At 45.4% G+C, this 18307-nt stretch overlaps 1 non-coding gene across 1 annotated transcript; it reads right to left on the bottom strand.

The window, feature by feature from the left end:
- Nucleotides 1-1684: 1684 nt before the first annotated feature.
- TRNAC-GCA (transfer RNA cysteine (anticodon GCA)) lies at nucleotides 1685-1756 on the bottom strand. Its single transcript has one exon. It is a non-coding gene; the product is annotated as a tRNA-Cys (tRNA).
- Between the last annotated feature and the right edge of the window lie 16551 nt (nucleotides 1757-18307).

Raw genomic sequence — 18307 nt, 5'->3', positions numbered from 1 at the left:
AGCAAGAAGAGATCAGAAAGCCTTCTTCAGCGATCAATGCAAAGAAATAGAAGAAAATAACAGAATGGAATAGACTAGAGAGCTCTTCAAGAAAATTAGAGATACCAAGGGAACATTTCATGCAAAGATGGGCTCGATAAAGGACAGAAATGATATGGACCTAACAGAAGCAGAAGATATTAAGAAGAGGTGGCAAGAATATACAGAAGAACTGTACAAAAAAGATCTTCATGACCCAGATAATCACGATGGTGTGATCACTCACCTAGAGCCAGACATCCTGGAATGTGAAGTCCAGTGGGCCTTAGAAAGCATCAGTAGGAACAAAGCTAGTGGAGGTGATGGAATTCCAGTGGAGCTATTTCAAATCCTGAAAGATGATGCTGTGAAAGTGCTACACTCAATATGCCAGCAAATTTGGAAAACTCAGCAGTGGCCACAGGACTGGAAAAGGTCAGTTTTCATTCCAATCCCAAACAAAGGCAATGCCAAAGAATGCTCAAACTACCACACAACTGCACTCATCTCACATACTAGTACAGTAACGCTCAAAATTCTCCAAGCCAGGCTTCAGCAATACGTGAACCGTGAACTTCCTGATGTTCAAGCTGGTTTTAGAAAAGGCATAGAAACCAGAGATCAAATTGCCAACATCCTGTGGATCATCGAAAAAGCAAGAGAGTTCCAGAAAAACATCTATTTCTGCTAATTCAGTGGAGGCCTAGTCAAAAACCAAAATCTAAGCCTGTGAAGGCCTCAAGGTCACCAAACTGAAACCTAAGCACAACCAACCCCAAATAGCCAACTGGGCTTTAAGGGACAACCAACCAACAATTTCCTAACTTTGCTTCTGCTTTTCTCTATCAAAGTCTACCTCACGCCTGTTGGTGGAGCACTCCCAACCACTTCTGGTTAGGCACGGCCTGATTCAAATCAATGTTTGCTCAACTAGACTCTTGAAATTGTTAACATGCCTCAGTTTATCTTTGAACCATGCACAGCCATACAGAGACACAGACATCCCCATACACACTCATCGATTCTCTTTTCAAGAGCTAACAAATTGCATGAGTGCACATTGGTGTGAAGGGCCTCTCTCAAGACAGAGGTCATTCTTTTCCACTGTGAACTGAGGCAACAACATTCTCAAGACAGAGACTTTGAACCCCGGGCTGGCAGTACGCTTCCATCACCACTTCAAGGTGGTGATGTGTGTTCTCTCACCCAAGTAGCCAAGGTCTGGTCTCAAGCTTGTGCTAAGTCGCTTCAGCCACGTCCGACTCTTTTCGACCCGGTAGGCTGCAGCCCGCCAGGCACCTCTGTCCATGGGATGCTCCAAGCAAGAATACTGGAGTGGGATGTCATGCCCTTCTCGAGAGCATCGACCCCAAGTCTCTTGTGTCTCCTGCATTGAGCACTACTGCCACCTGGGGAGCTCCTAGGAGGCACAAGGAAACTTTTCACACCTGGAGCTTGAGTCAGAAGGACGCAGTAGCCACTACGTCTCCTGTATTGACCTTCCACTACCATGCTGGTCGTAAATTTAGCATGAAAGAAAGTGCAAGTGAAGTCGCGTCTGACTCTTTGCGACCCCACGGACTGTAACCCACCAGGCTCTTCCGTCCATTGGATTCTCCAGGCAAGAATACTGCAGTGGGTTGCCATTTCCTTCTCCAGGGGAATCTTCCCCACCCAAGGATCGAACCTGGGTCTCCTGCATTGCAGGCAGACGCTTTACCGTCTAAGCCACCAGGGAAGTCCTTAAATTTGAGCCACCAGGGAAGCCTTCAATTTAGCACACTAAACCCAAACTTCTTGTATTCCCAGGTTTGCTCCTGGAAAAAAATAATAATAATAAGGTCCCTTGAGCCAAACTGAGAAAATCATGAAGCAAGCACAGCACAGAAAAACAGTCGAATAAAATTGGATCAGCTCAGAGAGTAGGAGAGAGGGACCTGCTCCCTGTACGAGGAACTATGTCCTCCTGGTAGGTAGGCAGGTGCCCACATAGGGCTCAGCCATGGATGAGAGGGGAAAGGAACAGGAGGCAGACTGCGCGTGGCATACGCCGTATTCCTCTTTGCAGACCTGACTCAGCTCCCCCTGGGCGTGAGCAAAGAAGAACAATTCATCATTAAAGGTTTTCCCGGATGCCTGCCAGGATCAAAGCCTTTGGAAGAAAGCTGCCTTTCTCTCTCACTTTAAGCCTTCCCTCTTATGTAAATATATTCCTAAAAAAAAAAAAAAAAAAAAAAAAAAAACGCCTGCAGTATTTTCAGTAAAATGACACCGCAAACCTGCCGGCGGTCTTCCGGCTGGCTGGGTGCTTGGCAAAACATCTTTACCATCCTTATTAAAATGTGGCTTGGATCTGCAGAGTACAAACAGAAGCAGATGAGCAGGAAGGCAGAGTCCCTGGGGGAAGGAAGCGGGATACAGGTAGGCAGGAGCTTCAGATGGGCCTCTGTTCCTAATCTTTATCAGATAATCCTAAGTAACCAGGATGAATCGACTTGCAAACGAAACCCGATTTTCAGGCTCCAAAGTCTCCTATGGACAGAGTTTCTATTTTTTGGAGTAAATTTCACCCAAAGGGACAACCGTGAGCGTTACCGTCAGCGACTTCGGATGTCTGGCATCCCCCATTCTATCAAGAGTTTCCGATTAATTTCAACGCTGTTTCTGTCCTGCGTCTTCCAAAGTAAATAAGCTGAACGTCAGAGATGTTCATGAGGAGTTAACATTAAATTGTTATGCTGTCGTCACTAGAAAGAAAAACAAAGCCACAGTATGAAGGCACTGCATTTTCAAAAACTGTTCACGTGTTGTGCAAAATCCTTCCAAATGACACAGTTTCTCAGTTTTTCATTCCAGGGCTGACAGGGAAGATTATATTTCATGTTAGCTTTGTCTGCCACAGGAACAATTTATTATGTTTGTAGCAATTGATAATCAGGCTGAAAATATGCTTTGTGCTAACTGTACAGGTAAAAACTCAGGGTAATCCTGGTGTATACATGACCATATATTTATTTTAATCACACTAAGTGAATGTGCCCGTCACCACATTGTGATTTGATTTGGTTAAATATCAGCTGCGTTGCATCAGGCTCAGGTTCTGTTCTGCACTGTAACGCATGCTGTTTGAGCTGTCCCTTATAATGGTGTTTGTCTTTAATAATGCAATTACTTTCAGAAGTTTAACATGATGTACTCTGCATATAAGTTAAATAAGCAGGGTGACAGTATACAGCCTTGACGTAATCCTTTTCCTATTTGGAGCCAGTCTGTTGTTCCATGTCCAGTTCTAACTGTTGCTTCCTGACCTGCATACAGATTTCTCAAGAGGCAGGTCAGGTGGTCTGATATTCCCATCTCTTTCAGAATTTTCCACAGTTTATTGTGATCCACACAAAAGTCAATAAAGCAGAAATAGATGTTTTTTCTGGAACTCTCTTGCTTTTTCCATGATCCAGCAGATTTTGGCAATTTGATCTCTGGTTCCTCTGCCTAAGTCCATCCTAAAGGAGATTAGTCCTGGGTATTCATTGGAGGGACTGATGTTGAAGCTGAAACTCCAATCCTTTGGCCACCTGATGCGCAGAGCTGACTCATTGGAAAAGACCCTGACGCTGGGAGAGATTGAGGGCAGGAGGAGAAGGGGACGACAGAGGATGAGATGGTTGGGTGGCATCACCGACTCAATGGGTTTGGGTGGACTCCTGGAGTTGGAGATGGACAGGGAGGCCTGGCGTGCTGCGGTTCATGGGGTTGCGATGAGTTGGACACGACTGAGCAACTGAACAGAACTGAACTGAACTGTATGTCATAACCACAACAAAAACAGAACAGAGTGGAGGCAGGCCCAGTAAAGTATCAAACCCTCACAAGAAGCTTCTGCTATCTCCCCAATCACAAACGAGCACACAGATGCAGAACAATTAACGGCCTGTCCAGGATCCAGGGGGCCAGGTTGGATGCTAACCTGCTCAATCTGCCTCTCACGCGTGTCCTACCTGTGAATCCTTCACTCTTTACAGACAAAACATACAATTCCTCACCTACAATGAAACACACAATTTCTCACCTATAACATACGTGCTTCCATCCTGGCTCCCGGGAAGGGCTCTCATATTATACCTTTGCAAGTGGGAAGGAAAGAAATCTCACCCTCAAAAGGTAAAGAGCAGGATGAAGGAGACCTTATACCAATTCCAGCAGCCTATCGTATCCATCCAGGGTCTCAGATAAACTCAGCGGGGAAACGTCTGGCTCCTGGAGCCGACACGCTCATTTTAATTCAATTGCATTTCTGATCTCAATTACATTTTACATACCATGTCACCTTTGGTCTTTGCATTCTCACATCATGTCTGATGTTTCCAAATTAATAAATACTGAGAAGTATTGAATTACTGAGTGGTACTCAGCACCTTTACTAAAGTACCTTTACTAAGTACTTAGTAAAGGTACCTTACTAGTAAAAGTACCTTAGTACTTTTAACATATTAAGTACTTTAAAAATACTTATTCATGTCCAGGGCTTCCCTCAGAGCTCAGTTGGTAAAGAATCCACCTGCAATGCAGGAGACCCTGGTTCAATTCCTGGGTCAGGAAGATCCCCTGGAGAAGGGATAGGCTACCCACTCCAGTATTCTTGGGCTTCCCTGGTGGCTCAGCTGGTAAAGAATCCACCTGCAATGCAGGAGACCTGGGTTCCATCCCTGAGTTGGGAGGATCCCCTGGAGAAGGAAAAGGCTACCCACTCCAGTATTCCGGCCTGGAGAATTCCACGGACTGTATAGTCCATGGGGTTGCAAAGAGTCGGACGTGACGGAGCGACCTTAACTTTCACTTTCACTTTTCATTCATGTCCTGGATGGAAAATACTATGTGGGCACTTTTGTAGCCCAAACATTATAATCGACTAGCAAACAGGCAGGGGACTTTGCAAAGGAAGTTCTGGTGGGCCCTGGACTATTATATACAGTTCTTGCTTCTGTGGGACACGTTGCACTGAAACTTGGCCCTCTAAAACATCATGACCATTACCTCCTAATTTCAAAGGATCAGGCATTTGGGAGCAGCCTATCTGTATGCTTCTGGTTCAGGGTCTCCTGTGAGGTTGCAGTCAAGACCTGAGCCAGGGCTCCAGCCATCTGAAGGTTTGACTGGGATTGAAGGAGGATGCAGTTTCAAGAAGAGGTGTGCACAGAGCTGTCAAGTTGGTGCTCGCTAGTTGTCAGGAAGCCTCCGTTCTTATTAATTATCACAAATACATTTCCATGGGGCTGCTTAACTGTCTTCGTGACATGAGAACTGGCTTCCCCCAGAAGCCAGGTGACCCCAGACAGAGCAAGGCAATAAGTGGCAACGCCTTTTGTGATCCGTCTGCTGAAGTCACGGTCGAAGAGGTCCCTAATGTTCTATCAGCAGTTATCATCCTGATGAGCCCTCATTGATGAGGAGTCAACTGTACAAAGACACGACTATCGGGAGGGCAACTCACTGGGTGTCATCTGGGATGCGGGCCAAACCATACTATTTCCTAGAAAACAATGAATTTTCAAACCCCACAGACCCCACTGGACCCTTGGTGGGCAAAGAAGGGTCAGGACCAAATCTAGGCCTGGACACTTGTACCAGAAAGGTCCCCAGTGCAAATTTCAGCATCCAAAGGTGTATGGCAAATACAGGGTCCTTCTGAGATAATGAAAATCCCAAAGATTGCAGGCGATCCACTCCTGTGAATGGCCGAGGCAGCTAGAGAATCGCCCAGAGTCAAACAGATGGCAGTGTTGTCCTTCCAAATGGTGCACTCAGCTTGGGGCAAGAGTCCAGGCAGAAGCTGGAGAAAGAGAAGCCACCCCACCCCCTGAGATAGGAGTTGGCTGCAGATCAGGGTAGGTCTCCAGGCTGTCAAGTGAATGACGGCTAATCATGAATCAAAGACCCACGGTCAGAGGCTACAGCAGAGTTCTGTAACCTCAGAGGTGCCCGCCACCTTTCCCTGAAATACTGCTATAAGTGAAGGGATACCACTACAAATCCAGAGCCCATTCCTGGGTGGATCTGACTTTCCTACCTATTGTGGAAAGTTCTGGATCTAGAGATTTTTTTTTTTTAAATAAAAGAAAAAAACAAAAAAGAAGGAGGTGATGGCATTTGCCAGACTGAGCGATTTCACTTTCACTTTTCACTTTCATGCATTGGAGAAGGAAATGGCAACCCACTCCAGTGTTCTTGCCTGGAGAATCCCAGGGACGGGGAAGCCTGGTGGGCTGCCGTCTATGGGGTCGCACAGAGTCGGACATGACTGAAGTGACTCAGCAGCAGCAGCAGCAGTGAGCTGAGAAAACCACAGCAGTTTCCAGGGATGTTTGTCAAAACCAGATGCCTGCATCTCAGGACATGTTCCATGATGAGCAAATAAGCTCCCTACACACACACACACACACACACACACATACACATCGCCTGTTTCATGCCAAGCACGTTCTATGACAAGCAAATAAGCTCCCTACACAAACACACACACACACACACACACACGAGTTTCTCACCAAGCCTTGGGGCTCCAATCTGAGAGGCAAGCCTGTTAAGAGCCAATGCTTGTGGGTCTCACAGATGCAAGCCTCCTTGCTCTTGAAGGCTACTTATTGGGGGGCTCCTCTCTTACATGCATGCTTTCAAAGGTGGGGTGCCTCAAGTGGGGTTCCAAGCCTTTCTTCCTCAGGAGTGAGGTCAGGATTCGCCGAACCCCAGGTCTTCCTCAAATCTTCTCTGTGTGGCTCCTTTTCAATACACAGGGCTGCCCCAGAAATCACGCAGTACTACAACTCTGCCCAAAGCGGATTTTTTCCAGGACAATAATAGTTCTTTGAGTTCCTCTGTGCAAAATGAGAATTTTATGCTGGACAAGAAGACATTGATGTTGCCCTCATTTGCCACCGCACAAAGCAAAATCTTTCGTAAATGGCTGTGAGAAAGCTTTGGCTCCGTGTGACGGATTCTGACCTTCCCAGGTTCTGTTTTCGCCTTCATTCTCAGGTAGACAAGGCTGACTTAGTTTTGCACCCTAAAGTGCTTTGTAAAAATTATTCACCTCCCCAGCTTCCCTGGAAGCTGCAGCTAGCCTTGGTGTGTCGTTGGAGGTGATGAGACCTAAGGGGCATACTCCTGGAGATTTCAGCAGTATTTCAGGAGTATTTCTAGCTTTCTGCTGAAATCTAGGAGATTTCTGGCTTTCTGCTGGAAGCATTTTTCCTCCCTTCCTCCCTCCTCTTTTTAATTTAATCCTCCAACACACACATTTGGGGAACTATCTTGCAAAAGGAGGCAGTGAGCATGAACACTGAGGGTACGAGCTGAAGACAGAGGCGAGGGAGACAGCCTGGGGTGTTGGTGTCAACATGGAGTCACTTCAGCTTTGTCACAGGCGATCAACCCCCAGCATAATTAGCACGATTAGCCCAGTACGGCCCTAAGTTATACAGACAGAGACACTCTTTTTCTTTGTAGAATCTATCAACCATAGCTCACAGAATTGTTGTTCTGCAGAGCATAGCTTAGGAAAGACTGACCAGTGTCGTCCAAAAGGATTTAAGTGAGGCAGGACTTTGGGGGGTGTGGGTTCAGCTCCTCTACTGTGACATTGTAAAGAGCTGGTGCTTATGTTGAATTATTGTACATGGAAGAATGTGAGTTATTGTACATGGAACCTATGCACTGCTCCTTGTGACAGGAAAGAGTAGAGAAGCCTGGGAAACAGGGGTGAATCTTAATGCTGTGTTACCACAATTGAAAATAACTCAAAGCATGAAAATCAAACCCTGGAAGCCTTAGGTCAAGAGTGTAATAGTCACCTTTCTCTTCAGATCCCAAATATTGTAAATACCATCTCCCAAATATTTTAAAGATTATCTCCCACCGTGAAGTTGATAATGCGGTTTTTATTACTCACTTGCACATCTTGTGTGCATGCTCAGTCGTGTCCAACTCTTTGAGGCCCCATGGGTGGACTACAGCCCACCAGGCTCCTCTGTCCATGGGGTTTTCCAGGCAAGAATATGGGAGTGGGTTGCCATTGCCTTCTCCAGGTTTCCATATCTTAGACAGGTTAAAAGTTAAAACATCTCCCATGAACGAAATATACCTCCCCAGTACTTGCTACCCCTAACTGTCTTCCATTTGCAATAATTCAAAATAAGCACCAACTCTTTACAGTTAATATTTTATAAGTTCTAAGCCTGAGAGGCAGGGTGCGGGTGCTGGGAAGGAAATGACACAGGGCTTAAGGGCTGTCCTGAATCTATGCTATCCAGGAGGGCAGCCCGTGGCCACACGCAGCTGCTGAACCCTTGAAATGTGACTAGCCCGAATTGTGATGCCCTGTAAAAGTGTTTCAAAGACTTGCTGTAAAAAAAAAAAAGAATATAAAATATTCATTAATAATATTTATTAATTACGTGCTGAAGTGATAATATTTTGGATGTATAGGATTGGTTGCATGTTTTATTAAAAATTAATTTCATCTGTTTCTTATTACTTTTTTCATGGCATTGCTCTGAAGTTTAAAATTAGAAATATGGCTTGTCATCTGGGGCTAGCATTACATTTCTCTTAGAGGTTGTGTTCTAGATGCTCTTTGTCCATGACTGGATTGTGAGTCTTTGGGGAAGTATTGGGGACTCAGTCTCCCCACCCATAGAATGAGGTGGCTGGAACATGTTGCTTACAGTTTTAGCTGTATGAATTATAAAAGCTGTGCATTTCTCTTTCCATTTTTCATCTCTTAAGTAAAATAGTCGTTTGTATGTTTTCCTGGGAAGAACACTAAGTTGAGCGGCTGTAAGCTTGGTTTGAATTCTGTTGCTTCTTCTTCTTGGCCTGGTCACCGGCCACCAATTTTTTAGCATCAGCTCAGTGGTGGGAGGGCTTCCCTAGTGGCTCAGATGGTAAAGCATCTGTCTGCAACGCAGGAGACCCGGGTTCGATCCCTGGGTTGGGAAGATCCCCTGGAGAAGGAAATGGCAGCCCACTCCAGTATTCTTGCCTGGAAAATCCCATGGATCGCGGAGCCTGATAGGCTACCCTCCATGGGGTCGCAAAGAGTCGGACACGACTGAGCGACTTCACTTTCAGACTTTCACTTTTATTTCAATGGTGGGAGGCACCCTGATTGGAAATGTTCCGGAGACAGTGAAGCTGACTGTCAGTAGATACGTGGTTGCCTGGAAAGTGTTTATAAACACAGAAAACACCATATAGGAAAAAATATTTTAGGTGATGGAGGAACATCTCAGCAGGTTGCAGCCGGCAGCCTGAAGTAGGGAAGTACATAAAATGCCTCCCACAAGGGCCCCACGTTACTCAGCTTCAGTCATTCTGCGGAAGGCCAAGCCATTACCACTTAGCTTCCCAGCAGCAAGAGAACCTCAGTGAGAAAACAAATATATGCCACGTGCTATTCAGGAACTGGGAATACAGTTGGGGAAAAAAGAAAAAAATCAGGCCTGGCTTCTTCTCATGCTGGTTATTTTTCTGCACAGGCCACAGGGTACAGCATTGCACAGATGCATGCAGCAGCAATCAGGAGCATAAGCGGCACAGGAGGCAGGCAAGGGGTGACTTTTCTCTAAACCTGATACAGACTTTTCTCCAAACACGATACAAAGTTCCTCTCTGTTCAGGTCGTAACCTTTGAAATATTCCATGTAAATCGTCCTAAGAATTCTGCAGTTTTTCTTGTTGTTGTTGTTTTTAAGTGCTTTATTGATTTATTTATTTTTGACTGCGCGGGGTCTTGGTTGCTGCAGGTGGGCCTTCTCTAGTTGCAGTGAGCTGGCTTCTCATTGCAGCGGCTTCTCTTGTTGTGGAACACAGGCTCTTGGGCTCATCAGCTTCAGTGGTTGTGGTGCATGGGGTTAGCTGCCCCGTGGCATGGGGGAAGTCTAGTTTACAACTGAGGCATCCACCCCACCGTCCCCTGGCATTGGCATTGGCAATTGGCATTGGCAGTTGGGTTAACCCCTGGACCGCCAAGGAAGTCCTGCAGTGAGTTGTATGTTCTGTGATACAAGCAAGTGACTGGTCAGGGTAGCTTAAGGACTATAGGATGAATAAGAAGAGACGAAGCAACTCAGAAGATAATAGATACCCAGGGTGATGCCACATGCCAAAGGAAAGAAAAGTCTGGCAATTGCATGGGGCCATTTCTTGAACTTATACGTTAGAGTAAAACCACTCCAAAATCACTGCAGATGGTGACTGCAGCCATGAAATTAAGACTTTGCTCCTTGGAAGAAAAGCTGTGACCAACCTAGATAGCATATCAAAAAGCTGAGACGTTACTTTGCCAACAAAGGTCCTTCTAGTCAAAGCTATAGTTTTTCCAGTAGTCATGTGTGGATGTGAGAGTTGGACTATAAACAAAGCTGAGTGCAAAATAGTTGATGTTTTTGAACTGTGGTGTTGGAAAAGACTCTTGAGAGTCCCTTGGGCTTATGGAGATCCAACCAGTCTATCCTAAAGGAAGTCAGTCCTGAATATTCATTGGAAGGACTGATGCTGAAGCTGAAACTCCAATCCTTTGGCCACCTAAAAGACCCTGATGCTAGGAAAGCTTGAAGGCAGGAGGAGAAGGGGACGACAGAGGATGAGATGGTTGGAGGGCATCACCGACTCAATGGACATGAGTTTGAGTGAACTCTGGGAGTTGGTGATGGACAGGGAAAGCCTGGCGTGCTGCGGTCCATGGGGTCGCAAACAGTCGGACACTACTGAGTGACTGAACTGAACTGAACTGAATACATTAGAATAGTGGGTTTTAAGACCTTGAGCTGAGGTGTGGGTTTTCAGACCTTTGGACCAAGGTCCAAACTTAAAGGTTTACCTCTGGGCCAACGGGTCACAATCAGAAGCCACTCTGTAGGTTTAGCTGGATAGGCTTCCTCCCCAAAAGTCTTTGTACATTTGTACTTCAGCTATTATGAAATGATGTGCAATTCATATACTGTCACAACTGACGTCACTCAAAACACCTGTGTTCATAAAGACTCAAGATAAAACTCTGTACCTAGATACTTTGCAGAATTCTAGCTCACGGAGTAGATATAATCAGACACGTGTGATGACCTGGTCACTGGAAGCGGAATAGTGCCCAGACAGGCTCTTTTCCTTGTTTCATTTTTCATTCATCCACTGTGTCTATACGAACTGCGTGCCTGTGTTTTGGGTCAAATGGTGTTCCCCCCTCACACACACAAAGTTCATGGGTTTGAAATCCTAAACTCCCTAGGAGCTCAGAATGTGACCTCATTTGGACACAGGTCTGTTTCAGGAGTAGTTAAGTCAGAATGGTACTTCTGAAAATGACCTGTTTCCAAATAAGGTCACGTGGGGGGTCGCAGAATGTTGGACACAGCTGAGAGCCTAGCATGCTGAGTTGAAATGAGGCCATACTGTCATGGGAGCAGCAGAAGGGACTCATTCAGCATAACCGGCATCCATATTTGTTTATTTTCAGCTGGACGGGTAGATGCACTCGGGCTTTGTGTAGCTGCAGGAAACGGGGCTACACTCTAGCTGCGGGGCTCGGACGTCTCACTGTGGCCCTTCTCTCGTTGTGGACCATGGCCTCTAGGGCTCACATGTGTCACTAGTTGCAGCCTGAGAGCCCAGTTGCCCCTCGGCTTCTGGGAGATTCCCAGACCGGGGGTGGAACCTGTGTCCCCTGCACCGGCAGCCAGATTCTTAACCACTGGACCACCAGGGAAATCCCAGGACCGACGTCCTTACGAAAAGAGGAATTTGGCCCCAGAGACAGACATGCAGGAGAACGCCTTATAGAGACTGGAGTCCGGCTGTCACAAGCCAGGGAACGTACCAGCTGCTAGGAGAGAGGGCTGGAACGCACGGATCCTTCCCTGGTGTGTTCAGAGAGAGCCTGTCCCTTGCCAACACCCGATCTCAGACTTGCAGCTGCAATACCATACATTTCCATTGTCTAAGCCCCCCCATCTGCGATATTTGTGCAGCAGCCTTGGAAAACTAACAGACCCTGCTGAGTGCCAGGTCTGATTCTGACTGCTGAACAAGACCCATTCAGGTCTTGCCCTCACAGAATTTAGGTACTGCAGGGCTGAGATGGAAGTCAGTAAGATGATTTCAGACAGTGATCAGGAACACCCCGTACACACAGCTCATTACAGATTCTTCTTCTTTATGTTAGTGATCACAAAAGTGTGAGCTGTAAAGACTTAAACTTGAATAACTGTGATGGTGGTGTGCGTTCCATTCTGGAAATGAATGGCCTGTCGACATTTATTCAGACATTCAGACACTCAGAATCTCCCATTATAGAACCTCATACTTATAATTTGGGTTGTGTGTTGCTTAGTCATTCAGTCGTGTCTGACTCTTTGTGACCCCATGAAATGCAGCACACCAGGCTTCTCTGTCCATCACTGTCTCCCAGAGTTTGCTCAAACTCATGTCCATCGAGTCGGTGATGCCATCCAGCCATCTCATCCTCTGTTGTCTTCTTCTCCTGCTGTCTTCAGTCTTTCCCAGCATCAGGGTCTTTTCCAATGTAAGTCCAAAGAGTTAAAATTCTATCTTCCATTTTTTTTCTCAATGTGCATTATCACTGTTTAGTATGATACCTCCTAATCAGCATTATTTCTCTTATATTCCTTCTGTGTAATATAAATTTATATCTTTACACTACAAGTCTGTAAAACCTCATGTAACATATAGCCAAGTTACCTAGGCAGCTTTTAAAAAATAATTCTTTTCATTGTATATCACTGGGCATTTTTTAAAATGTTAACAGAGGATTAGAGAATCGTCTGAATAAAAAAGTGGAAAGTTGGGATGATTTATGGGCCACACGGCTGGCACCCTCCGTGAGAGTGTACTCAGGAGTGTGTCGTGTAGATTAATGAATGAATAAAACAATATTGGCATGAAGGCAGAGAAACAAGCTGCCTAGTTGGAGGTGCTCATGGAGCTTTCCATGGGTTGATGTGAATACATAAATTTAAATATGTGCTACAATGTCAAACTTAAAAAAACAAGGCCGTTGACAGTATACATTTCGCCATTGCCTCAAGTAAGTCTTCACCAGGAAAAAAAAAAAGTTTTATGAGTGTACATTGACAAATAGCAGATGAATGGATAGGTACACAGATAACTGGCTATAGACCATTGTGTCTAGGAAATAAAATGGAGAGTTTTTCCAAGCCAGTGTTTCAAGCTGTCCTCCTCAAGTCCAGAAGCGCCCCTTCCCTCTGGTGGGACCTTTGCATTTTCTCAGGATAAATCTTTATCATGCAGAGCTCTGCAGCATTTCAGAGGTTTGGCATAATGGACCTAACAAACACCTCTGTCTTGGGGATGAGGAAACCCCTCCCTGGACACTTTTGAGTCCCAACCTTTATGTGTGTATATATATGTGTGTGTGTGTGTGTGTGTGTGTGTGTGTGTGTGTGTATTTATATTTATTTATGTATGTATGTATATAAAATCTGGGGGTCTCCCTGGTGGCTCACACATTACAGAATCTGCCTGCAATGCAAGAGACCCAGGTTCCATCCCTGGGTTAGGAAGATCCCTGGAGGAGGAAATGGCACCCCACTCCACTGTTCTTGCCTGGAGAATCCCATGGACGGAGGAGCCTGGTGGGTATGGTCCGTAGGGTTGCCAAGAGTCAGACACTGACACTCATTTTCATTGTACGTATACTAGCTTGGGTCTGTTAATCCCACACACCTTATTTGTTCCTCTCTCCTCCCTCCTCCCCACTGGATACTGCAAGTTGGTTTTCTACATCCGTGAGTCTGTCTGTTCCTGTTTTGCATATGCATTCATTTGTGTTATTTTTCAGATTCCACATGTAAGCAAGAGCATACAGGACTATTTGTCTTTCTCAGTCTGACATTTCATTAAGCATAAGATTCTCTCAGTTCATCCATATTGCTGTAAACGGCAGTATCCCATTCTTTTAATAGCTAATATTCCAACTATATGTATAAATCATATCTTCATAAGGCAATCATCTGCTGATAAGCACTTGCATTGCTCCTGCATGCTGGCTACTGTAAATAACGCTGCTGTGAACCCTGGGGCAGATGTGTCTTTTCGACTTGGAGTTTTCATCTTTTCTGGGTGTATGGTCAGAAGTAGGATTGCTGAATCATACGGTAACTCTATAGTGTTTTGAGGAACCTGCAGACTGTTCTCCACAGTGACCGGACCGATTGACGTTCCCACCAGTGGTGTACATGGGTTCCCAGGTCTCCACATCCTCTCCAGCATTTATTATTTGTAGACTTTCGGATGATAGCTGTTTGGCAAGGGTGAGGTGATACCTCACTGCGGTTTTGATTTGCATTTCTCTAATAGCTGGTGGTGTCAAGCACCAGTTTCTGCCTTTACAGCTGCAGCTGACCAAGGATGGTCCTCCGAGATGCCATGGACTGCTCTGAGCTGAAGTCTGAGCAACGGGACTTTTTACAGCTCCCTGGGTGCTTGGAACGTGCAACCAAGGCTTGAAAGTGCTGCTCTTAAACCTTGTTACTCAAAGTCCGCTCCATGGATCTGGTTACTCAGAGTGTCGGCATCACGCAGGGGCTTGTTGGAAATGCAGATCCACAGATCCCATCCCATATCAGAACTTCCTACGTGAATCTGTGAGCACCTTTAAATGCCATTGACTAATAAGCCCCTTCTCCTCTCTTTGGTTGTGGCTCAGCTGGTTGAGAATCCTCCTGCCATGTGGGAGACCTGGGTTTGATCCCTGTGTCAGGAAGATCCCCTGGAGAAGGCAAAGGCTCCCCACTCCAGTATTCTCGCCTGGAGAATTCCACGAACTCTATGATCCACGGGGTCGCAAAGAGTCGGACCAGACTGAGCAACTTACACTTTACTTAACTTCCTCTCTTTGGTAAAGTGGTTATTCCAGTGCCTTCAGACACCAGCTCTACATAGATGACTCCCAGATGGATCTTCCCCGATACTTTATAACCCTGTTTGTACTGGGATAATGTAAGACTGCGGGGGCTTCCCGCTGGTTATGACTTTGAGAGCCGTGCTTGTGGTTTGAAGTCTGCCGATGCTCTGACTCCCGGCTTCACTAAAAACGTGACTTTGGCAGTGCGCCATTGTTTTTCTTACAGCTTCGTGCATTTTCTGTGAGGAGGAGATAGTTCAGAACTGAGCTGCCACCGTGCGCCAGCTCAGAAGCGGAAATTACTTTCTTGCACTTTAAAAAAAATTATTTATGGGTTTGTTTGTTTGTTTGGTCTGGAGCTCCTATTATTTAGATATTGGACCTACCGGAGTGGTCCTCTGATTTTCCTTCCTTTCTCTCCTGTTATCCATCTCCTTGTTCTTTTATTCCATTTTTAATGGAGCTCCTCATTCTCACCTTCAGTCTTACTTGTATCCCCTTGGCACAGACATTTTCACGTCTGCCAGGCTGTCTTCCAGCTGCTGACACCCACGACTCTTGGCTGGGACCTTTCTGTGCCAATGACTGCTCTCTTGCTCTTGTGAGTAGCAAACCAGAAGTGCCAAGGAATAATCCTGCCATCAGAACAACCTTCAGTTAACTCCTGACAGGCCTTCGGTCAGCATATTTCCCTGGAGAGACATCCAAGCTGTTGTGTGAATCCACAGCCTGTCCCTTTTCATTGCCTAGTAATATTCCACAGTATAGTCATTCCACAGTTGGTTTAACCATCCATCTGTTGAAGGACGCAGGGAGCTGTTTCCAGTTTGGGGCAATTACCGATAAAGCAGCTGTGAACATTCATACATGGATCTTTGCGTGAACGTAAATTTCTTTCCTCTGAGACTGGAGCCCAAGAGAGCGGTTGGTGGGTTTTAGAGTATTTGCACTTGTCACAGTTTTTGATGGATCATCAGTGCTGACCTGGAGGTGTCTGGACTTCACCTAACAGTCACAGAAAGTGTTACATGCTTTTGAGCAGATAGGATGTGATCACAGTATTGTTCTATGAAAAATAATCGTCTCATGCAGTGTGGAGACCTAAATTGGACCCGAGTCTGAGCCACTGCTATAATCGTTAAGTTGAAGGATGAAGGGCAGGAGCCGGAAGAGAGTCAATGGGAGTGGAGAAGAGAAACCGATCCAAGGTTAATTCCACACTGGAAAAGGATACCGTTGTAAAAAAAAATATGACCCATGGACTTTAACCCCTCAGAGGATATTTGAGGAGAACTCAAAACAACAAAGCAAAGCAGAAAGGAAACTCGTTCTGCTTGCATTTATTTTTAATTAACGTAGCCATAGAATGTTAAAAAAACATTTCCTATAAACAAAACTCTGGCTTAAAGAATAGCGGAGGGGGAAAAAGAAAATCACCTCATTTTTTTCCTGTCTGCACCCTCTGGGTACTGCTTTTAATAAAATGAAACATGATGTGCCTCTGTGGGTAAATGATGGTTTTTCCCCTAATATATTCTGATTCAGACTATTTTCAGAGAGCCTGATCTGAAAATGGCTCCCATATCTATAAAAAGCACATGTATTTTGAGAAATAAAAGATGAGAAACAAGCAGGAAAAAGATACTTTTAAAAAAAAGGAACAAAATACTGCAGCCTGTCTAGTTATAACTGGAGCCAAGAATTTGATGTCTTGAGAAAAGAATTCTCTGCAACCGTTTTAGAAAAAGGTAGAACCCAGATAAAAATAAGCTTCTAGCAAATGGAGCCTGGACAAGAAGTCACAATCCCCCCGAAAAAATCTAATTAAAAATATGTATTATCTCACTTGCACATGTCATTTTTGGTACCTTGAAGACAAATTACTATTCAATCTTTTCAAAGAACTGTCCCATGCTTGTCAGAGCTTTCTATCTCTTTGTGGTTTCTTTTTAAAGAGGTAAAATCGGGGGGTCAGGGGTGGGCGTTTCTTGTTTTCCTGGTAAAATTGCTTTTCCTGACAAATACTTCAAGGTAGAGAGCAAACCCATCATTCCATTCAAATTTGGTTGGTCAGGAAAGCCAGTTTCACTACAGAAGAAAAATCAAGCGAGGAAACAGGAAACCTACAAAGGTACAGCTGGGTTCAGTGGATGAGCTGGAGGGTCGCACCATTGTTGAAATCCGTCATACAAAACCCCAGTCAGAGAGACTAGGGACTAGAGAAGCTGGGTATGGCGTTCTCTGTATCCATCTCTTTCTGCAGTTAGCTCATTCTCCAGCCTCCGCTAGAGTTCTTCTACACAGGGGACATAGGGTTTCTGTTCCAAGGCTGCCTTTAACGAGGCATTATGCCTTGCTTCAGATCATGGTGTGTGTATGCATTCTAAGTCGCTTCAGTCCTGTCCAACTCTTTGCGACCCCATGGACTGTAACCCACCAGGCTCCTCTGTCCATGGGATTCTCCAGGCAAGAATACTGGAGTCGGTTGCCTTGCCCTCCTCCAAGGGATCTTCCTGACCCAGGGTTCGAACCTGGGTCTCCTGCATTGCAAGCAGATTCTTCACCATCTGAGCTACCAGAGAAACCCTCATGTCGTGGAGCTACCCCCAAAGCCCCCAAAGCTCCTTCTCCTGAGATTGTATCAGAAGCATCCCAGATACTCTGAAGCACATGCGGTTTTTCTACCATATTTATAGACGCCAGCATGCTCCTTCCACAGCCTCCAGGGGTGGAGAGGTTTTATGGAATCAGTCATACGTCAGACTTTTTTAGCTTGCAGATCCCCAATTTCCCAGGTTCTCTTCCATATCAGTGAGGCCATTATCGAATCATAGCACACATACGGGGGTTTTCTGTATCTAATGACCAGTTCCTCGAATAGGTGTTAAAGTTGTCAAGTATATATAACTTCTAACCAAGCAAAGGGGAAAAGCCTAATTCCAAGCTTACGAGTGATTGCATACAGAACAGCTTTTAAATCTGTTATTCCTTTAAGAAGGAAAGTGAAAGTCACTCAGTCATGTCCAACTCTTTGCAACCCCAACGACTATACAGTCCATGGAATTTTCCAGGCCAGAATACTGGAGTGAGTAGCCTTTCCCTTCACCAGGGGATCTTCCCAACCCAGGGATCGAACCCAGGTCTCCCGCATTGTAGGCTCAGTCTTTACCAGCTGAGCCACAAGGGAAGCCCTTTAAGAAGGAAGTGCCTTTAAAACCACTCTTTGGTGCAAAAGCACATCACTTTCGTGGTTCTCAAAACTTGCTGTGTTTGTTCTTTTTAAACCTTAAAATTATTTTCCTCCAAGTAGATCACATCCATTCGTTTGTGGGAAAATTGGTATTTTTACCAAGC

This window comes from Bos indicus, chromosome X, assembly GCF_029378745.1.
Source record: "Bos indicus isolate NIAB-ARS_2022 breed Sahiwal x Tharparkar chromosome X, NIAB-ARS_B.indTharparkar_mat_pri_1.0, whole genome shotgun sequence".
Classification (NCBI taxonomy): Eukaryota; Metazoa; Chordata; class Mammalia; order Artiodactyla; family Bovidae; genus Bos; species Bos indicus.
This window is presented reverse-complemented; position numbering and strand designations above follow the sequence as displayed.